The 23,004-nt window shown below is 45.1% G+C and overlaps 3 non-coding genes across 3 annotated transcripts; all 3 read left to right on the top strand.

The window, feature by feature from the left end:
* Nucleotides 1-6,505: 6,505 nt before the first annotated feature.
* On the top strand, nucleotides 6,506-6,577 carry TRNAC-GCA (transfer RNA cysteine (anticodon GCA)). Its single transcript has one exon. It is a non-coding gene; the product is annotated as a tRNA-Cys (tRNA).
* Nucleotides 6,578-10,434: 3,857 nt separating this feature from the next.
* On the top strand, nucleotides 10,435-10,506 carry TRNAC-GCA (transfer RNA cysteine (anticodon GCA)). Its single transcript has one exon. It is a non-coding gene; the product is annotated as a tRNA-Cys (tRNA).
* An 11,186-nt stretch (nucleotides 10,507-21,692) lies between these two features.
* On the top strand, nucleotides 21,693-21,764 carry TRNAC-GCA (transfer RNA cysteine (anticodon GCA)). Its single transcript has one exon. It is a non-coding gene; the product is annotated as a tRNA-Cys (tRNA).
* Nucleotides 21,765-23,004: the final 1,240 nt, after the last annotated feature.

The following is a 23,004-nucleotide window of genomic DNA, read 5'->3' on the forward strand; positions in this document are numbered from 1 at the left end:
AAAGTGTCTGTGTGTGTGCATGTGTGCATGCGTGTGCACACACATACACTAAATATACAGATATATATGTTTTCTTTTTTCTTCAGAGTCAACCTTGTAAAGTAGATAATGTTTGAACTGGATCTTGAAGGATGTTAATAATCAGAGAGCATCCCAGACCAGAGGATGGTAGCAGAGATGTGAGCTGGGGGACAGCATAGAAAAAAGGGGGGCCAGAGGGTACAAAGCCCGTTTCAGAGAAGGAACGTGATCAGTTAGGACTTTGAGTCACAAAGGAAAATGGACTGAGTCGTATTATAACAAGCTTTACAGACTTTATTCTGGGGGTGGGGGGCGCTGGGTTAGATAACAAAGGTCAAGCAGGGAATAAGCCAGTCACGGTGCTGACACAGAGATGTCCCTGAAGGTGATGGGCAGGAGGGGTCGAGAGGGATGTAACATTGGTCAGGCGGCTGCTACTGCAAGAGTCCAAGCGTGAGGTGAGGTGAGTTCTGACCAAACGAAGCAGGAGTGGGATACAAGGGGATGAATAGACTGGAGACCAGCACTTCACAAATGTTTGACACCGTGGTGCTCAAGGCCAGACAAGCCTGTGTGTGTCCTATGGTCTGAGCACTGCCTGAAAAACTCTTAGCAAACCGGAAGTTGTATTGAGTGGCCATGCTTTAACGATCCAGCCCAGACGGCACGTTAAAAAGCAGAGACATTACTTTGCCAACAAAGGTTAAGGCTATGTTTTTTCCAGTAGTCATGTACGGATGTGAGAGTTGGACTATAAAGAAAGTCAGGTGCTCAAGAATTGATGTTCTTGAACTGTGGTGTTGGAGAAGACTCTTCAGAGCCCCTGGGACTACGAGGAGATCCAACCAGTCCATCCTAAAGGAAATCAGTCCTGAATATTCATTGGAAGGACTGATGCTGAAGCGGAAGCTCTAATCGTTTGGCCACCTGATGTGAAGAACTGACTCACTGGAAAATACCCTGATGCTGGGAAAGGATGACAGAGGATGAGATGGTTGGATGGCATCACCGACGCAAGGGACATGAATTTGAGTAGGCTCTGGGAATTGGTGATGGATAGGGAGGCCTGGCATGCTGCAGTCCATGGGGTCACAAAGAGCTGGACACGACTGAGCGACTGAGCTGAACTGGTAAATCTTGTTGTCGCTCTGTAACGCTCCTATGATTATTTGAATTTTTAAACATTGTTTGCCATATGAACCACTGAAGAAGGTTGGTGATTCGAGGCTTCCCGTGGCCTCCCTCGCTCCTCCCCACTTTCACTCTGGGACTCCCCCCTTGCCTCAGTCTGCGCAGCACAGATCCAGGGAGGCTCAGTTTCCCCCGAGATGAAGTCACCCTCAGCCAACCTGGAGGGAATTCCTGGTGTGGCTTTAGAGAGCCAGGGGCCAGGTGGGCATGCGGCAGATGTGTAGGGATGCTTCAGTGCCCTGGCATCCATGATTGCCCCTCATGCTTTCTAGAACTTTCAATGGCCTCAGTTATTTCGATACGCAGGTGTCAGCTTGCCTACACTGAGGATGTCAGTGCCTGACAACAGCTTAGACACTGACTCGTCCCAGGGCTCCTGCGGCTTCCCTGGGATCAGAGCTATGAGCCTCAAGAATGAAGAATTGAACCCCAGGGGATTCCAGGCTCCCTCAGCAGAGGCAAAGCCTCTAGGCCTGGATCAGCCCCTGAGCAGAAGTGAGGTCACCTTGAGCCAGTAAAGGTGAGACGAACAGCGAGAGTTTCAGTGGGCCTTGCGTGTGTGCTCAGGTGTATCCAACTCTTTTGAGATGTCATGGACTGCAGCCATCAGGCTCCTCTGTGCATGGGATTCTCCAGGCAAGAATCCTGGAGTGGGTTGCCATGCCCTCCTCCAGGGGATCCTTCCAACCCAGGGATCAAACCCTCATCTCCTGCGTCTCGCACGTGTATTCTTTACCACTGAGCCACCAAGGACAACCCTTACGTGGGCCTTACTTTAAGCAAACCCCAGATGTGGAAAAATCCAGACATATTTTCATACCAGCATCAGAGTTTGTTTTTAAGTTTATTTTAAAGAATGACTGCTGCTGCTGCTGCTGCTGCTGAGTCGCTTCAGTCGTGTCTGACTCTGCGCGACCCCATAGACGGCAGCCCACCAGGCTCCCCCATCCCTGGGATTCTCCAGGCAAGAACGCTGGAGTGGGTTGCCATTTCCTTCTCCACTGCATGAAAGTGAAAAGTGAAAGGGAATTTGCTCAGTTGTGTCCGACTCTTCGTGACCCCCTGGACTGCAGCCTACCAGGCTCCTCTGTCCATGGGATTTTCCAGGCAAGAGTACTGGAGTAGGGTGCCATTGCCTTCTCCGATAAAGAATGACTAAGGTTATTGAATTTCCCCATAACTAAATTCCCCGCAGATTTTGGGAATGGTGTTTCAGTTAAGAAAAAAACAAACCCAAACATTTCTTACCATGTACATTCACGAACACTTACTGTGCAGATCATGGCCTACCCCAGCAATGACATCATTAATTATAAGAGAAACAATATTACTCAGATTATGACTCATATTTACAAAAGACGTTGAAGTTTTATAAGGCTGGCCCTTGAGTCAGCCATTTTTGATGACCTTGTAATGAGAATAATGCCGCCTCTGGCTTTGAAGGTGAAGCCAGTCACATCAAAGGCTAGTCAGATGAAATTAGGAGTATTTTATAGGGACACCGAGTCCTTTCTAGCTTGGCAAGGGACAAAACTTACTCAGTAGCACTTAGTCAACAAGCCCATACTGAGTACCTGCAGGTCGTCAGCCTGGAGAGTATATAATCAAGGTGACCACATTTTGTAAACAAAACTCCCAGGTTTTCAGTATAACAAAGAATTTTTATGTCACTTTCTGGTGCCAAGAGATCGTCTGGGTAATGTAATTTGGACCCTCGAAGCAGAAAAACCTGGGCCAATTCATGGATTCGTCTGGATAAAAGAGAATATCTGAAACGATGATTGTTCCCAAAAATAAGCACACAAGGCGGTTTGCTCCACTGACACTGCTCAGGCTGAAGCTCCACGAGGGACGGGGAGACAACATCCTGCCTCGCTCAGGAGGTGTGCTAGGTCCTTCCTGCGAGCGCAGGGCGGTTTCTTAGAGCACACAGGGTCAGTAGGAATTTGCTAAGCAGACAAAGGGTGGGGGGCAAGGGACATTCCAGACAGGGATCAGAAAGTCTGAAGCATGAGGAATGGTGGATTATGACACTCTTCTCAAGAACTCACAGAAATTAGAAAATACTTTGAAACGAATGCCGATAAACATAGAACAGATGTAAAATTTGTGTGTTACACCTCCAGTCATACTTGGATGGACTTAAAAAATTTTAATTTATTTTTGGCTGCACTGGGTCTCCGTTGCTGGGCACAGGGTTTCTCTAGGTGCGGCCAGTGGGGGCTACTCTCCATGGTGGTGCACGGCTTCCCATTGCAGTGGCTTCTCTTGTTGCAGAGCATGGGTTTTATGCGCGCAAGCTCAGTAGACATGGAGTGTTGGCTTAGTTGCTCCAAGGCGTGTGGGATCTTCCCGGACCAGGGATGAACCTGTGTTCCCTGCATTGGCCGGTGGATTCTTAACTACTGGACCAGCAAGGAAGTCCCCTCATTATTTAAAGTTCAGTATCTTAGCAAAATGACCACACAAGTGATATTATGTCTTCTGTGCCTCACGTCAAAAGAAAATGATGAAAAAAAAATTTAAAAATTAGAAAAAAGGGAAATGATGTTAGTTTGTTACATTATTGATGAAGTTGAATTTGGATAATGAATTGAAGTGGTGTTTGGCAGATTTTTCTGTATCCTGTTCCCTGATACTTTTCATCTAACAAATTAAGCATCCGTTAATGATTCTTATCTAAGTTTTTACAATGACAGTCATAAATTGATGATTTTATATTTCAGTCCTTCTTTTTACCTTTATTGATTGACTTGTTGGTAAAGACTTTTGTAAAGCTTTCTTTTCTCTACCTAAAAAATTTTAAAAACCTTAGTAACATGGATTTATGGATTCTGTAATGAGTTACAATGTTTGTGCGTGTGTGCTAAGTTGCTACAGTTGTGTCCGACGCTTTGCAACCCTGTGGACCCTTGCCTGCCAGGCTCTTCTGTCCATGGGATTCTCCAGGCAAGAATACTGGAGTGGGTCACCATGCCCTCCTCAGGGGATCTTCCCGACCCAGGGTTCAAACCCACATCTCTTATGTCTCCTGCACTGGCAGACAGGTTCTTTACCACTAGCAACAGCTGGAAAGCCCCAGTGAGCTATAACACATTCCTTTATTTGTTTTGATGCTCAACTTGTCCCAGATTTAGCCAGTGGTGAGCCTCTTCAAGCTGGCCCTGTGCTCTCTTGACGTGTCCCCATAAGTTTTGGGGCACTTTCCTACTTCCTAGCACAAAATGTTCCATAGTTCACCTTTTAGGATTTTTGTCCAGCCCTGGAATCAGCCATGTCTCCAAGTTTCTGGCTCTTTTTAATGGTATTTAATAACTACAATATGGGCATGAGGAGCGCTCACTGCAACGGAGATGTTTCTAGTGCTCTTCAGAGAGCAGAGTTAAGAAGCGTATGTGTGTACTGTGGGCATGTATTCGCATAGCTACTGACAATTCCAGTCCAGCTCCGCAGTTCTTCCTTGCCTGTCTCCATTCCATATTTATATCTCCTGTCTCAGGATTAGAACCCTGGTTCCCCCAAATATCAAAAATTTATTCATTTGCTCAAAAACATAGGTTTTGTAAGTTGTACCAAACAATTTTCAGTTCAGTCACTCAGTCGTGTCCGACTCTTTGTGACCCCACAGACTGCAGCACGCCAGGCTTCCCTGTCCATCACCAACTTCCGAAACTTGCTCAAACTGTGTCCATCAAGTCAGTGATGCCATCCAACCATCTCATCCTCTGTCGTCCTCTTCTCCTCCTGCCTTCAATCTTTCCAGCATCAGCGTCTTTTCCAATAAGTCAGTTCTTCACATCAGGTGGCCAAAGTATTGGAGTTTCAGCCTCAGCATCCTTCCAATGAATATTCAGGACTGATTTCCTTTAGGATGGACTGGTTGGATCTCCTTGCAGTCCAAGGGACTCTCTAGAGTCTTCTCCAACACTACAGTCAAAAGCATTCATTCTTCAGCACTCAGCTTTCTTTATAGTCCAACTCTCACATCAAGTAAAGTAAAACAACTTTACTTCTAAGTAAAGTTCAGTATCTTTTTCCCCTTAGTATATATACCACTGAATGTACTTTCTTCTTTGTGGTCAAATTATCAGTGGGACATACCTTTGGGTTTCTGGGTTTTGTTTATATTTTCAGGTTAGTCTTTCCATAATTTAGTTGTTTTTTTGGAAATGTAATAAAACATTAAAATGATTCAAATTTGAGGCTATATAAAAGTGTACACTCTGCTGCTGCTGCTAAGTGGCTTCAGTTGTGTCCATCTCTGTGCGACCCCACAGACGGCAGCCCATTAGGCTCCTCTGTCCCTGGGATTCTCCAGGCAAGAATACTGGAGTAGGTTGCCATTTCCTTCTCCAATGCATGAAAGTGAAAAGTGAAAGTGAAGTCGCTCAGTCGTGCCAGACTCTCAGTGACCCCACAGACTGCAGCCTACCAGGCTTCGTCCATGGGATTTTCCAGGCAAGAGTACTGGAGTGGGGTGCCATCGCCTTCTCCAAAAGTGTACACTCAGGAAGGACCAATTCTCTACTCTAGCCCTTACATCTCATTACCGTTCTCCCCGAGTCATGTTCTATTTCTTGATCTGGATGTGAGATTACACGGGTGTATTTATTATTATTATTCATAAAGTGGAATGCCTAGGATTTATGCATTTTCTGTACATTTTACGCACAAATGAAAAAGTGAAAAAAAAAAGACCCAATGAGATGCGTCAGTCAGTATTCATCCGAGAAGCAAAATCACCCTGAGTATTATTGAACAAGGGAATTATAGAGCCTTACACAATTTATCCTGAATTGAAAGTCCAGAAGAGGGAGTTGGAGGATCAAAGAACAGTCAAGATCCTGCCAAAAGTCAAGACGTAGCTGCGATGAGAGGAAAGAAGAGGGGAAAGGCTGAGATGGGCAACAGAGCCCCCAAGTCCAAATCTCAGGACTGGGGTGAAGGTTGGGAAGATGAAAATCAAGCTGGGGGTAAGTTGGTAGATGGAGCTACTGAGGAAAGGGAGGAAGGCAAAGGAGGCCCAGCGCTTAGCAGTTATTTTTCCAGCCGGTGCCTTCATGGTGGTACCAAGAAAAATGAGACTGCAAGATTGTGAGCAGAAGTTTCTGGGGGCTAAAATTGGGAGGGAGATCTATGGGGAAGAGGAGAGCCAAAAAGTGCGACTTTTCTGTAAGGCAAAATTTCCATATCTTCAGAACTTTCTGAGAATCAGTAGAAATTTCAGTGCACAGTGGGTGTGGGCATTTCAACACAGGTGAGAAAGCATTTATTAGCTACCACTTATAAGCAAGGGGGTATAGCTCAGGGGTAGAGCATTTGACTGCAGATCAAGAGGTCCCTGGTTCAAATCCAGGTGCCCCCTCAAGTAAGTCTTGTTTTAGTACCTATACCAAATTACACCTTCAGGTGGGCAGATTGAGGTGTGCAACAGGTGGTAAAGGAGGTGGTGGCAAAGGAATTGGTAAAGTAGAAAGGAAGCTGTCAAGCTCAGCTCCTGGGGTGGGGCAATGGAAAGTCCCAGAACCAGCAAGATGATTCTATCCTAGACCATGGGGACTCCAGGCTCATCTGAGCACTGGAACTACCCGGAAACATAAACACATACATCCTCCCTGGGCCTGTCTCCAGAGATTCGGGTTTTGTTTGGCTGTTTTCAGCAGTAAAACATCCACTGATGTTCCTTTCTGAAACTTCCTTTCTCAGTTCCGTCCTGAAACTTCCTTTCATCCACTCACATCACAGAAACATGAGATGATTTTTTTTTCCCCCCTGGGGCCACATTTAGCAGCTCCTATACTGGATCATCCTGAAAGCCCTTCTTGGAGAATGGCAGTCGCTTTAGAGGACTTGGATTGAAGGACATGGATTGAAGCATATGAATTGAAGGGTGGGGAGAAGCTTCAGGGCCTCCAGGTGAAGGGGGTCCAGGCTCAGGGGAAGGAGAGGGAATCACAGTGGAGGTGTCCTCATGGGCTGACGGAAAGTAGAAAGAAAGGCGCTGCTGAGATTACAATTATAACAAGGGAAGGGGCTGGGCGTTGAACCACAGGGACCCCATTTTCTCAGCTCCATCTCAGGCCAGCAGTCTTATCCCCTCCCCTCCTTTAGCTCACTTATAAGGAATGTGTCCAAGACAGATAAATTCTCCATCAGCTTTTACCCTTGCCTCCATCTGAGATAAACTATGGAAGAGTGCCTTTTGCTGATCCAGTGGTTACTGGTCATGAGACCCCCACGGGGGAGGACAAAACCCTGGTTCCTGTCGGTGTGGACGTCTTCCTCCCGTAGTGGTTGGATTGCCTTTAGCTTTGGCCCCTGTAATTCCCTGGGTACCCCATCAGCAGCGCAGGGACCACTATGAAGGATGCTGGATCGTTATCCTCCAGGTCCTGCCTGTGAAGGTCATCCACAATAAACTTTTGTATTTGTACTTTATGGAGTTGTCTGCTTCTTTTTTCATTGTTAAAATTCCTTCTCGGTTCAGAGGATGTGATTTGGTCTCTCCACCTTCCAACAACTCCCTTTCAGTTAGTTTTCTGTGACTGAAAAAAATGCCTTTTTTAGCCTCTGGTCCCATGGAATGAGTCTCCATAGGATGGAGGAGAGGTCGGATAGTTTAGGTCCGACCTAAAAGAAAGCCTCTCTAGCTTCTTGCAGCCCCAGGTGAACTTCTCCAGGGCTGACTGGACCCCCATGCCCATTAACATTTATCTTAGAGCCTTGCAGACGTCACCTTTCCTGTGGGTTCATCACCCCTTCACCACGCACACGCACCACCGTTGGGGGGAACTGGGGGCTTTGATGCCTCTCCTATGCTCCCCCTGTAACCAAGCACAGTGAGGTGCTTACAGGAGGCTCTCAGATCTCCGGTCGCTCCACCCCGAGCTGCTTCAGCAGGGTCTGCACAGAGCAGAGACTAAAGAAAGGGCAGTGGTTGCCGGGGGCCAGCGTGAGGAATTCCGCCCATGGCAAAGGTCATGAGGAAGGAGGCTTGGCATACGCAAAGGCGTGATCAAGCCTCAGGAAACCCCCTGTTCCCGAGCATCTAACCCCAAAACCAGAGTCTGTTTTATGCTCTCACCTACACCTCTGACTTTACGGGGGGCTCTCCCCCATAACCGTTTCTCTCGGAGAAGGAGTAAACGTGCAGCTCCAAGGCAATAAAAATTCTTGGGCGTGACAAGAGTGTTTCAGCTTACGGACTCCTCTGAAGGTTATCTAGCCCACCTGTATAGGTTTGTCCAGCCACATGTGATTGCTTGCAGCCTCCCAACCTGAGAGGCACAAGATGTTTTAGACTTACTAAAGGCAAATTATTTTGGGGAGTTAAAATTATTAGTATAGTTGGTTAGGAATTATATTGGTGAAGGGTCTCTTCATTTGTTGTGTCAATAATTGCTGCTAATTCCCTGCTCTGGGTGGGACAAGGATGTCTCAGGTCAAACCTCTCTGCTGACAGACTAGCTTGTGTGACAGGATTATCCTTACTGCCGCCACTAGGCACATGACTGTTTACTACCTCTCAACCATAAACAGCACAGAGAGTTTTGGAGTATTTTGAGAGTCTTAATTAGCGTAGGACTTTCTCTTCTTGTTGAGTCAATGATTGCCGCCAGGCCTCCATATCCTTAGGCACCTGGGAATATATTAATCAATGTATTTGGAATATAGCAAAGGAAATATGGTAGTTTTTGATGTTAGCAATACTAGACTTTTTGAGTTAATGGATTTTCTCTTTTGTAATAGATCACTGTACTTTGTTATAAATCACTGTGTCCTTGCTGTGTAAGAATGTAACTTTATCATATCTTAAGACTAAATAGATCTTAAGGGGAGCATTGGTGAAAGGATTTTCATTTGTTGGGTTGATGTTTGCTGCTAAATCTCCATGTTCCCTACCCTTATAATGAATATAACTAGCATATAGGAAGAAATAAGTATTAACCTTTAAGCATATAGGAGAAATAAGAATTAACCTTTAAGACTAATCATGTTAACCTTGGGTTGAATAAATTCCTTTCTTGATTGTAACTCACTACACCCTCACCCTATAGGAATGTAACTTTATTTGGAGGGTGGTGCCTGGTTTAAGAAAAAACACCCTTGGAAGAAATAAGTTTTTTTTGGTTATCAGAAAGAAAGGATCATAAAATGTAAGCAGGTCTCACTCATGGCCAGAAGATGATGTAATATTCCTAAGACCTTTTTTTTAATACATTTATGTGAAGCACCTGATTTTGATAAAGGTCAGGACTGCTGACCCCCACGTGACTCTGTATTCATCCCTATGTGTAACAAAAGGTATATAAGCAAACCCAAAAATAAAGAAATTGGATCAGTTTCCGGAAAGACTGATTCCCCCATGTCGCTTCTTTCTTGCTCCCGTTTTTCTGGCTGAATTCCCATCTGGAGCATGGATGCTATTCCACGTAATCCAAGTTATTCAGCCTCTTTTTCTCCACTAATCTTCCTACTACACTATCCATTTCTAATCTCTCTCTATCTGTGATTAAATATGTATTTTTCCAAAGACGCCGACTCCGTCCCCACCTTCGAATCACCCTGGATCCACCGGGGCTGGACCCCGGCAAGTGGTGGCAGTGATGGGCAGTGTTAACGGAGCATGTGGACGGTGACTGGAGGCTACACAGCAGGGGCTGCAATCCACTTTCAGTCCTGCGATCCAGTGCCGCACCCTGGGGTACATTTCCACCGGAACCTCAGTCACCTGCCTTGAACAGGGACCCTGGAAATGTACGGTGGGTGTCGGCTTTCGGTCCGAGCAGCAAAGACTCACAGGGCCCTTGGGGTGGGGGTCAGTGAGTGGGCTCCAACATGTTTTCTCAGGAAGATGATCTAGGTGACTGCTTCAGTTTTGAGTTTGTTTAGGAATAGGTTGCTGGTCTTACCAGCTCTCCAGAAATAAGTAGAAACTTCTAGTGCGTTACAGGAGTCCTGGGTGTGACCATGAAGAAGAAAGGTAGTTGTGTGCGTGATAAGTCGCTTCAGTCGTGTGACCCCATGGACTGTAGCCTGCCAGGCTCCTCTGTCCATGGGATTCTCTAGGCAAGAATACTGGAGCGGGTTGCCATGCTCTCCTTCAGGGGATCTTCCCAACCCAGTGATCAAACCCGCGTCCCCTGCCTTGCAGGTGGATTCCTTACTGCTGAGCCACTGGAGAAGCATGAAAGGTGGTTATTAGACACCCATAATAAGTAAGGGGGTATAGCTCAGGGGTAGAGCATTTGACTGCAGATCAAGAGGTCCCTGGTTCAAATCCGGGTGCCCCCTACTGCTCTGGACTTTTTATGGAATATTGGAGGAAAGCTGGGAAAGGCAGTGGTTTCCATTCTGTTCTAATGGATGCTGTTATTCACAGTGGCACCTTGTAGACGGCGGGCCAATTGTCTCCCGAGGAAGCTCTTGCATGCATGCACTCTAAGCTGCTTCAGTCGTGTCTGACTTTTGTGACCCTGTGAACTGTAGCCCACCAGGCTTCTCTGTCCACGGGATTCCCCAGGCAAGAATACTGGAGTTTGGTTGCCATGCCCTCCTCCAGGGGATCTTCCTGTTATTTCAGGTCAATAAACTCACATCATGACCACATGGGGGCGCATCTAGCTAGTTCACAGACTTCAGTCAGTTCAGTCGCTCAGTCGTATCTGACTCTTTGCGACCCCATGAATCGCAGCAGACCAGGCCTCCCTGTCCATCACCAACTCCCGCAGTTCACTCAAACTCACGTCCATCGAGTCCGTGATGCCATCTAGCCATCTCATCCTCTGTCATCCCCCTTCTCCTCCTGCCCCCAATCCCTCCCAGCATCAGAGTCTTTTCCAATGAGTCAACTCTTCGCATGAGGTGGCCAAAGTACTGGAGTTTCAGCTTTAGCATCATTCCTTCCAAAGAAATCCCAAGGCTGATCTCCTTCAGAATGGACTGGTTGGATCTCCTTGCAGTCCAAGGGACTCTCAGGGGTCTTCTTCAACACCACAGTTCAAAAGCATCAATTCTTCGGCACTCCGCTTTCTTTATAGTCCAACTCTCACATCCATACATGACCACTGGAAAAACCACAGCCTTGACTAGATGGACCTTTGCTGGCAAAGTAATGTCTCTGCTTTTCAACATGCTATCTAGGTTGGTCGTAACTTTTCTTCCAAGGAGTAAGCGTCTTTTAATTTCATGGCTGCAATCACCATCTGCAGTGATTTTGGAGCCCCTCAAAATAAAGTCTGACACTGTTTCCACTGTTTCCTCATCTATTTCCCATGAAGCGATGGGACCAGATGCCATGATCTTTGTTTTCTGAATGTTGAGCTTGAAGCCAACTTTTTCACTCTCCTCTTTCACTTTCATCAAGAGGCTTTTTAGTTCCTCTTCCCTTTCTGCCATAAGGGTGGTGTCATCTGCATATCTGAGATTATTGATATTTCTCCCAGCAATCTTGATTCCAGCTTGTGCTTCTTCCAGCCCAGCGTTTCTCATGATGTACTCTTCATAGAAATTAAAGAAGCAGGGTGACAATAAACAGCCTTGACAGACTCCTTTTCCAATTTAGAACCAGTCTGTTGTTCCATGTCCAGTTCTAACTGTTGCTTCCTGACCTGCATATAGGTTTCTCAAGAGGCAGGTCAGGTGGTCTGGTATTCCCATCTCTTCCAGAATTTTCCACAGTTTCTTGTGATCCACACAGTCAAAGGCTTTGGCACAGTCAATAAAGCAGAAATAGATGTTTTTCTGGAACGTTCTTGCTTTTTCGATGATCCAGCGGATGTTGGCAATTTGATCTCTGGTTCCTCTGCCTTTTCTAAAACCAGCTTGAACATCACAGACTTTACTGCCCTGTTTATTCCACTTGAAATTCCGGGTCCTCTCACTCTGCTCTTCCTTTCCATTTCTTCATCAACAATTTGTTGTTCAGTTGCTCAGTTGTGTCCGACTCTTTGCGACCCCATGGACTGCAGCACAATAGTTAAAAGCGAAAATCATACTGTCTGACAGGTTTTCTCTTCCAAAGTGAGGGAATAATAATAACCACTAATAATATAATTGTGGGCTTCCCTGTGGCTCAGATGGTAAAGAATCCACCTGCAATGAAGGAGACCTGGGTTTGATCCCTGGGTCATGAAGATCCCCTAGAGGAGGGCATGGCAGCCCACTCCAGTATTCTTCCCTGGAGAATCCCACGGACAGAGGAGTCTGGAGGGCTACAGTTCATGAGGTCCCAAAGAGTCAGACACAACTGAGAAACTAACGGTAATATCATTGTAGCTGCAAGTTGCTTAGTTATATAAAATATTGCCTAAGAGACATGAGGTTACCACTAACTTTAGGGAAATAAAAAAGATCCACGTTAGGGACTAAGAAGTTCACCAACCTCCCCAGCGTCCCCACCAGCACCCCCAGGTTTAATGCACAGATACACAGGCTGAAGAGACGCCTTCTGGTGTAAGTACTGCAAGTATCTCCCTAGAGATTGGCAGGATCTCTTCAACTCGCTGTTTTGCAGTGCAGAATAAGAGAAAGACCAATTCTCAAGGCCCTTCCAGCAGTAGATGTCCATGCTTCCCCAGGCTGCTGCTGTCACCACACCTGGAGGAGAAGGGGGAGATGCAGGCATGTGAAGCGGTAGGGTTGGGGCACTCCAGGGCCTGAGGGGAGACCTCTATGGGCTGAGCTTGTGGAGGAATGAGTTGCTGGTCTTACCAGCTTCCTAGAAACCAATAGAAACTTCCAGTATGTGACAGGAGTCCTGGGTGTGACTATGAAGGTGAAAGGTAATTATTAGACACCTATAATAAGTAAGGGGGTATAGCTCAGGGGTAGAGCATTTGACTGCAGGTCAAGAGGTCCCTGGTTCAAATCCAGGTGCCCCATGCCTTATTGGATTTTTCATTCATGGAGACTGTTACTTGTTCCATTTTCCTTCATTTCTCCACCAGTTTGGATCCTCCTTGAAACAGGAAGCTTCAGGTCAGCACTAGTACAGGAGCAGCCTGGGTGGACACCCCTTCCCGTGTCTTCCTGCACCAACCCTCCAGGTATCCCGCTTCCTTGTGGCATCTGCGTTTTCTTCTTCTGTGTGTTTCTCATTTCTCCAGCTCCGTTGGATCCTCAAAGAGAAGGCAAGGCCCCCAAAACAGACTGATGGGTGTTTTTAGGGCAGGCTAGAAAGTTGTAGATACAGCTGACTTCCCAGGAACAGACAATAAATGGTAACCCTAAATTACCACCCTCATCCAAAACAGTTTGGCACAGCAGAGCGGGGGTGGGGGTGGGGTCAGACCTATGGGAACAAAGGGTCGGGAGCCCAGGGAGGGGTGTGTGGGCAGTTATGGAGATCTTCTGGCAGCTCTTGGGCTAAAGCAAGGCAATCAGAAGTGGGTTGGGGGTTCATCAGGCAACTTCTCTCCCTTTCTCCTTGTTGATGACCCAACACACCAACTGAGGCCTGGAAAGTTGTAGACTGGATGGAAGATATCTTACTAGGAGCCAGGTCTGGCAGCTTCCAGAAAGTCAGTCCTGGAGGAGATCTATAACTTAATTTTGCAGAGTTTAGTGTCACCACACGGATGAAAGGTGTTCATTAGACTGTGCTGGTGTTCCTGGGGGATAGCTCAGGGGCAGAGCATTTGACTGCAGATCAAGAGGTCCCTGGTTCTGGGACTGGCACAAAGGCGGTCAACAAAGGCACAAAGGTAGATCAATGCAACAGGATAGAGAGCCCAGAAATAAACTCAGGCATCTACAGTCAATTACTCTACAACAAAGGAGACAAGAGTATACAATGGGGAAAAGACAGTCTCTTCAATAAGTGGTGCTGGGAAAACTGGACAGCTACATGAAAAAGAGTAAAATTAGAACATTCTGTAACACCACATACAAAAATGAATTATAAATGGATTAAAGACCTAAACTCAAAACCAAATACTATAAAACTCCTAAAGGAAAACATAGGCAGAACACTGCTTGACATAAATTGCAGAGATATCTTTTTGGACTTATTGGATCTTTTTAGATTATCTCCTAGAGTAATGGACATAAAAACAAAAATAAAACAAATGAGACCTAATTAAACTTAAAAGCTTTTGTATAGCAAAGGAAACCATAATAAACAAACTGAAAAGACAACCCACAGAATGGGAGAAAATGTTTGCAAAAGATGCAATAGACAGGAAATTAATTTTCAAAGTATACAAACAACTCATACAGCTTAATATTAAAAAAAAAAAAACTCAATCAAAAGAAAGGGTGAAGATCTATATAGACATTTCTCCAAAGAAGACAACAGACACAGGGAAAGATACTCAATGTCACGAATTATTAGAAAAAGGTAAATCAAAACTAAAAAGAGAGTTACAATACGATCCTGCAATTCTGCTCCTGGGCATGTATCCTGAGAAAACTCTAATCCAGAACAATACGTGCAATCACAACATTGTTAATCAGCTATATCCCAATACAACATAAAAAGTTTTTTTTAAAAGATGCCCCTCAATAGTGATTGTTCACTGCAGCACTGCTTACAATGGGTAAGACAGGGAAGCAACCTAAATGTCCATCAACAGAGGAATGGTACATATATTTGTTGTTGTTCGGTCACTAACTAACTGACTCTGTGACCCCGTGAACTGTAGCACTCCAGGCTCCCCTGTCCTTCACTATCTCCTAAAGTGTGCTCAGATTCATGCCCACTGAGTCAGTGGTGCTATCTAACCATCTCATCCTCTGCCCGCCCCTTCTCCTTTTGCCTTCAATCTTCCCAGCATCAGACATGTGCAGCGTAAGTGGCAGCTTGCAGCAAGCACTGTGGGCAGTGTTGGAAGCAGGGTCTTAGTTTCCCAGACTGGGAGTCCTAAAACTGGGCCAGAGGAGCCAGCAGTTAGGGCTAAGGTTCCTAGTAGTGTCTGCCTAGTCAAGATGAATTCAGGCAAGGAGGCAGAAGGAAATGGGTAAAGTTAAAGTAAAAATTTTATTGAAAAGAAGAGTACATGCTAAAAGGAGACGGGCTAGCTCAGAGAGAGTTACACCTTTGGGAAGTTTAAATCCTTTATAACGGGGCAGTTCTATGGGTCTTTGTCTTCCCATGCCTTATTCCCCCTTGCCTTACTCTGGTTAATTTGTCTCAGGACCTTCCCCTGGGGTGTGCACACCTTAGCCAAGATGGATCTCAAAGTGAAGGCTTCTGGGAGGAGCAAGACTCATTCTGGCCTGGAATTATCCTCTGACTTTTGACTCCAAGTCTCTCTGAGCATGTGGAGTGTCCCCTTATCTTTTACTCAGGAATTTTTTCTTCTCTTTGTCCTTGCCACAATTATTCCCTTGAAGTGTTTACAAGAGACTAAGACTGGCTACTTACCAGTCAACAGGGGGCTGATCATAAATTCCTCAACTAAAGCCCACCTATCTCTTATCTCAGGAAATGCAAAGAGGAGGCTGGCTGATGGTAAATGTCCAACGTGACACCCATCTATCTCCTAACCTCAAGAGGAGGGGAGGTAGCTGCTGGGGTGTCAAGGCCCCAAAGGGGAAGCTGATAGGTGAAAGGGAGAGATTCCAAAGGTGGGAGAGACAGTTTACAGCAAAGAAAGTTTACCTGCTTCTTGGTGTGGAGATGGAGGGTGCCAATCAAAGTGAGTTCATCTTACACATTTGCCCACAGATCACAGAGCCTCTGGTAGAATGTGGTTCTTCTCCAGCAGCATTTCTTGGTCTTAGATTTATGTTAGCTTAGGTCCATTCATGATCTAGGGGATTCCTAAATATACTCAGCCACCTTACATTCCATTCCATTCAGTCGCTCAGTCGTGTCTGACTCTTTGCGACCCCATGGACTGCAGCATGCCAGGCCTTCCTGTCCATCACCACCAACTCCCCAAGCTTGCTAAAACTCATGTTCTTCGAGTAAGTGATGCCATCCAGCCATCTCATCCTCTGTCGTCCCCTTCTCCTCCTACCTTCAATCTTTCCCAGCAGCAGGGTTCTCAATCCCATCAAGTGGCCAAAGTATTGGAGTTTCAGCTTCAGCATCAGTCCTTCCAATGATTATTCAGGACTGATTTCCTTTAGGAGTCACTGGTTTTCTCTCCTTGCAGTCCAAGGGACTCTCAAGAGTCTTCTCCAACACTGTTAGGGGAAGCACACTGATTGAAACCACCCACCCTGGCTAGGCAGCACAGTAACCATTTGCATGAGTTGTTTTACGACAGGAGGTCCTGGTAAGGAACAGGGAACTAACAAGCCTCCACCAACCAGAAGAGTTCGGGAAAGGTCAAAAGGAGACACCGCCTGTCCAACCACCTTCCAGAATCCTTCTCTCTGGCATCCATCTTGGCTGAACAAGGCGTGCACCACCAGGAAGGACTCTAAGTCAGAAGGCTTGGCTAAAGACAACCCGGAAACTAATCCCATCATCATAAAACCCGAGATGGCAAGTCATGTGACAGAGCTGTTCTCCTGGGTTCCCTTACCCTCCTGCTCTCCACCTGGTGCCCTTTCCCAATAAAATCTCTTGCTTTGTCAGCACATGTGTCTCCTTGGACAATTCATTTCCGAGTGTTAGACAAGAGCCCAGTTTCGGGCCCTGGAAGGGGTCCTCTTTCCTACAACAACATCAAAAGCATCAACTCCTCGGTGCTCAGCTTTCTTTATGGTTCAACTCTCACATCCATACGTGACTACTGGAAAAACTATAGTTTTGACCCTATGGACCTTTGCTGGAAAAATCACATCTCTGTTTTTCAATATGCTGTCTAGGTTTATCATAGCTTATCTTTCAAGGAGCAAGTGTCTTTTAATTTCATGGCTGCAGTCACCATCCGCAGTGATTTTGGAGCCCCCCAAAATAAAGTCTGTCACTGTTTCCACTGTTTCCCCATCCATTTGCCATGAAGTGATGGGACCAGATGCCATGATCTTAGTTTTCTGAATGTTGAGTTTTAAGCCAACTTTTTCACTCTCCTCTTTCACCTTCATCAAGAGGCTCTTTAGTTCTTCGCTTTCTGCCATAAGGATGGTGTCATCTGCATATCTGAGCTTATTGATATTTCTCCTGGCAATCTTGATTCCAGCTTGTGCTTCATCCAGCCCAGCATTTCCATGATGTACTCTGCATAGAAATTAAATAAGCAGGGTGACAATATACAGCCTTGACATACTCCTTTCCCAATTTGGAACCAGTCTGTTGTTCCATGTCCAGTTCTAACTGTTGCTTCTTGACCTGTATACAAATTTCTCAGGAGACAGGTAAGATGGTCTGGGATTCCCATCTCTTGAAGAATTTTCCAGTTTGTTGTGATCCAGTTGCAAACCATTTCAGTATTCTTGCCTTGAGAACCCCATGAACAGTATGAAAAGGCAAAAATATAGGACACTGAAAGATGAACTCCCAGGTTGGTAGGTACCCAATATGCTACTGGAGATGAGTAGAGAAATAACTCCATAAAGAATGAAGAGACAAAGCCAAAGCAAAAACAGTGCCCAGTTGTGGATGTGACTGGTGATGGAAGTTAAATCCAATGCTGTAAAGAACAATATTGCATAGGAACCTGGAATGTTAGGTCCATGAGTCAAGGTAAAATGGAAGTAATCAAACAGGAGATGGCAAGACTGAGCAGAGACATTTCAGGAATCAGCGAACTAAAATAGACTGGAATGGGTGAATTTAACTTAGATGACCATTATATCTACTACTGTGGGCAAGAATCCCTTAGAAAAAATGGAGTAGCCCTTATAGTCAAGAAAAGAGTCCAAAATGCAGTACCTGGGTGCAGTCTCAAAAATGACAGAATGATCTCTGTTCATTTCCAAGGCAAACCATTCAATATCATAGTAATCCAAGTCTATGCCCTGACCATTAATGCTGAAGAAGCTGAAGTTGAACGGTTCTATAAAGACCTCCAAGACCTTCTACAACTAAAACCCAAAAAAGATGTTCTTTTCATTATAGAGGACTGGAATGCAAAAGTAGAAAGTCAGGAGATACCTGGAGTAACAGGCAAATTTGGCCTTGGAATATGGAATGAAGTAGGGCAAAGGCTAACAGAGTTTTGCCAACAGAACGCACTGGTCATAGAAATCACTCTCTTCCAACAACACAACAGAAGACTACACGTGGACATCACCAGATGGTCAATACTGAAATCAGATTGATTATATTCTTTGCAGTCAAAGATGGCGAAGCTTTATATAGTCAACAAAAACAAGCCCGGGAGCTGACTGTGGCTCAGATCATGAGCTCCTTATTGCAAAATTCAGACTTAAATTGAAGAAAGTAGGGAATACTACTAAACCATTCAGGTAAGACATAAATCAAATTTCTTATGATTATACAGTGGAAGTAACAAAGAGATTCAAGGGATTAGATCTGATAGAGTGCCTAAAGAACTATGGACGGAGGTTCGTGACATTGTACAGGACACAGTAATTAAGACCATCCCCAAGAAAAAGAAATGCAAAAAGGCAAAATGGTTGTCTGAAGAGGCTTTACAAATAGCTGAGAAAAGAAAAGTGAAACGAAACAGAGGAAAGGAAAGATAGACCCATTTGAATGCAGAGTTCCAAAGAATACCAAGGAGAGATAAGAAAGCCTTCTTAAGTGATCAATGCAAAGAAATAGAGGGAAAAAATAGAATGGGAAAGACTAGAGATCTCTTCAAGAAGATTAGAGATACCAAGGGAACGTTTTATGCAAAGATGGGCACAATAAATGACAGAAATGGTATGGATCTAACAGAAGAAGATGTTAAGAACAGGTGGCAAGAATACACAGAAGAACTATACAAAACAGATCTTCATAACCCAGATAACCACAATGGTGTGATCACTCACCTAGAACCAGACATCCTGGAAAGTGAAGTCAAGTGGACTTAGGAAGCATCGCTACGAACAAAGCTAGAGGAGGTGATGGAATTCCAGCTGAGCTATTTCAAATCCTAAAAGATGATGCTGTGGAAGTGCTGCACTCAACATGCCTGCAAATTTGGAAAACTCGGCAGTGGCCACAGGATTGGAAAAGGTCAGTTTTCATTCCAATCCCAAAGAAAGGCAATCCCAAAGAATGTTCAAACTACCACACAATTGCATTCATCTCACATGCTAGCAAAGCATTGCTAAAAATTCTCCAAGTTAGGCTTCAACAGTACATGAAACTGTGAACTTCCAGATGTTCAAGCTGGATTTAGAAAAGGCAGAGGAACCAGAGATCAAATTGCCAACAACAACTGGATCATAGCAAAAGCAAGAGAGTTCCAGAAAAACATCTACTTCTGCTTTATTGACTATGCCAAAGCCTTTGACTGTATAGATCACAGCACACTGTGGAAAATTGTTAAGAGATGGGGCTCTCAGACCACCTTACCTGTCTCCTGAGAAATCTGTATGCAGGTCAAGAAGCAAAAGTTAGAACTGGACATGGAACAACAGACTGGTTCCAAATTGGGAAAGGAGTATGTCAAGGTTGTATATTGTCACCCTGCTTATTTAACTTATATTCAGAGGACATCATGCAAAATGCCAGGCTGGATGAAGCACAAGCTGGAATCAAGATTGCCGGAGATGTATCCGTAACCTCAGATATACAGATGACACCAACCTTATGGCAGAAAGTGAAGAACTAAAGAGCCTCTTGATGAAAGTGAAAGAGGAGAGTGAAAAAGTTGGCTTAAAACTCAACACTCAGAAAACTAAGATCATGGCATCTGGTCCCATCACTTCATGGCAAATAGATGGGAAAATAATGGAAACAGTGACAGACTTTATTTTGGGGGGCTCCAAAATCACTGCGGATGGTGACTGCAGCCATGAAATTAAAAGACACTTGCTCCTTGGAAGAAAAGTTATGACCAGCCTAGACAGCATATTGAAAGGCAGAGACATTACTTTGCCAAAAAAGGTACATCTAGTCAAAGCTATGGTTTTTCCAGTAGTCACATATGGATGTGAGAGTTGGATCATAAACAAAGCTGAAGGCTGAAGAATTGATGCTTTGAACTGTGGTGTTGGAGAAGATTGTTGACAGTCCCTTGGACTGCAAGGAGAGAAAACCAGTGAATCTTAAAGGAAATCAGTCCTGAATGTTCATTGGAAGGACTGGTGCTGAAGCTGAAACTCCAATACATTGGCCACCTGATGCTAAGAACTGACTCAGTGGAAAAGACCCTGATGCTGGGAAAGATTGAAGGCAAGAGGAGAAGGGGACGACATAGGATGAGATGGTTGGATGGCATTGCCAAGTCAATGGACATGAGTTTGAGCAAGCTCCAGTTGCTGGTGATGGACAGGGAAGCCTGGTGTGCTGCAGTCCATGGGGTTGCAGAGAGTTGGACATGACAGAGACTGAACTGAACTCAACTGTTGTGATCCACAAAGTCAAAGGCTTTAGCATAATCAATGAAGCAAAAGTGGATGTTTTTATGGAATTCTCTTGCTTTTGGTATGATCCAAGGGATGTTGGCAATTTGATCTCTGGTTCCTCTGCCTTTTCTAAGTCCAGCTTGAACTTTTGGAAGTTCTTGGTTCATGTACTGTTGAAGCCTAACTTGGAGAATTTTTAGCAATGCTTTGCTAGCGTGTGAGATGAGTGCAATTGTGTGGTAGTTTGAACATTCTTTGGCATTGCCTTTCTTTGGGATCGGAATGAAAACTGACCTTTTCTAGTTCTGTGGCCACTGCTGAGTTTTCCAAATTTGCTGGCATATTGAGTGCAGCACTTCCACAGCATCATCTTTTAGGATTTGAAATAGCTCAGCTGGAATTCCATCACCTCCTCTAGCTTTGTTTGTAGCGATGCTTCCTAAGGCCCAATTGACTTTGCACTCCAGGATGTCTGGTTCTAGGTGACTGATCACACCATCGTGGTTATCTGGGTCATTAAGGTCTTTCCATAGCTTTGCCTTTTTCAGAATGTCATGTAGTCGGAACCATACAGGATGTATCCTTTTCAGACTGGCTTCTTTCACCTACTTCTGCCTGTTCCTAGGAGTAGTGACTCTCCGTGGTCACATCTCTATTAACTGAAGAAGCAGAGATTGATACAGTCATCTGTGTCCTTGACTGAGTTTACCAGAAAGTTCCCTGAACTGAGTGTCAGCCCCTGAGCGTTAGACCTCATGAAGTGAATTTGGACAGATAACCTCCATCACCTCCAGTTTCTGGTCTTCAGGTGCCCACCGTGATGGGCACAGTCATCTGACTCTGAAGGCCATTCTGCAGTCAGTGTCTAGGGTTCTCCAGGCTGCTGCCCACACCCTGGGGCTGTAGGCTGGGGGCCGGGGTGGGTGAGACAGGGACACAGGCTGTGTGGTTTTTGAGGAGAGAGCTGGCTGCCTTTTCTGTAGCAGGTTGATCAGTTTTCAAGCGGCAGAGTTTGCGGTTTCCAAGAGAGGTCCATCCTGAAGTGGCAACTCACAGGTTTACAGGTAATCTGGGTGTGGCTGGATAGACAACAACATTAATTAAGTCACACCATCACAGAAGGGGGTATAGCTCAGGGGTAGAGCATTTGACTGCAGATCAAGAGGTCCCCAGTTCAAATCTGGGTGCCCCCTACTTATTCTTAACTTTTCCCTTTTGGTACAGCATTTCAACTTCTTCCTTATTAGACGTCAATGTAAAGTTTTTTGTTTTTGTTTTTGTTTTAGAACCAGAAAATTGTGAAGCTTTACTATGATAGTTGGCAGTTCTTGACTTTGAGTATAAATTAGAATCCCTTGAAGAGTCTATAAAAGTACCATTTCCAAGGCCCCACCCCAGACCAGTTAAATCAGTGTATTTGAGGTGGAGCCCAGGTATAGTAAACTCTCCCCAAAGCTCCTAGTCTGCAGCTAAGTTGAAACCACCTTTAGCAGAGATCTCAGACACCTTCTCAGAGTGGTTCCCTTATCCCAGCTCTGTCTGTTACTGAGTCCAAGTGAATCCAACAGACAAGGTATTAAGGCAAGGAATATTTTATTTGGAAAGCCAGCTGACCGAGAAGATGGCAGACTAATGTCTCAGAGTAACCATCTTGTTGGGGTCTGGATGCCAAGTTCTTTTACAGAGTCAGAGGGATAGAAGCAATGAACTAAAGTCAAAAGGCAGAATAAAGAGAGAGAAGCAGTGGAGAAGTAAAGTGAAAGGGTCTTCAGCCTTTCACTCTTCAAAAACATTTTTGGGAATGGCTGGAGGGGTGTGTTAATCTCTTCTTTTTCTTGTGGCTATTCACAAGGTGGTCAGGGTCAGATTATCACTCTAGGAGCTGAGCAAAGGCACTTTAGTTTACAGTCAGGCGGAGGGGCACGGTTCTCTGAGGCAGGCTATTATGTATGATTGTAGGTGGAGCTAGTGATAAAGACCCCACCAATGCAGGGGACAGAAAAGGTTTGATTCCTGGGTTGGGAAGATCCCCTGGAGGAGGTCATGGTAATCCACTCCAGTATTCTTGCCTGGAGAATCCCATAGACAGAAGAGCCTGGTGAGCTACAGTTCATAGGGTCGCAGAGTCAGATGTGACTGAAGTCCTAACACACACAAGCACACACACACACACACATAATAACAAAAGCAACCAAAAACAAGCCAAAGAAACAGTTTCCAACATGGAGTCAGAACTGGCTTCTTCCCTGCCCAGCATCTTGTGTTCTGGCGTTCCTCCATTCTGAAGGGTATCATTTGTCACTTGACCTTAAAGTCATCCTCCAGGAACAATTGCTGTTTCAGCATTTCTTGGTTTCCTTAATTTTTCCCTGTTTCAGTCCAGTCATTCTCTGTGGGACGAGGTGGAACTGATCTATTTCCAAGCCAAACCAC

Source organism: Ovis aries, chromosome 4 (genome assembly GCF_016772045.2).
Source record: "Ovis aries strain OAR_USU_Benz2616 breed Rambouillet chromosome 4, ARS-UI_Ramb_v3.0, whole genome shotgun sequence".
In the NCBI taxonomy this organism is placed as follows: domain Eukaryota; kingdom Metazoa; phylum Chordata; class Mammalia; order Artiodactyla; family Bovidae; genus Ovis; species Ovis aries.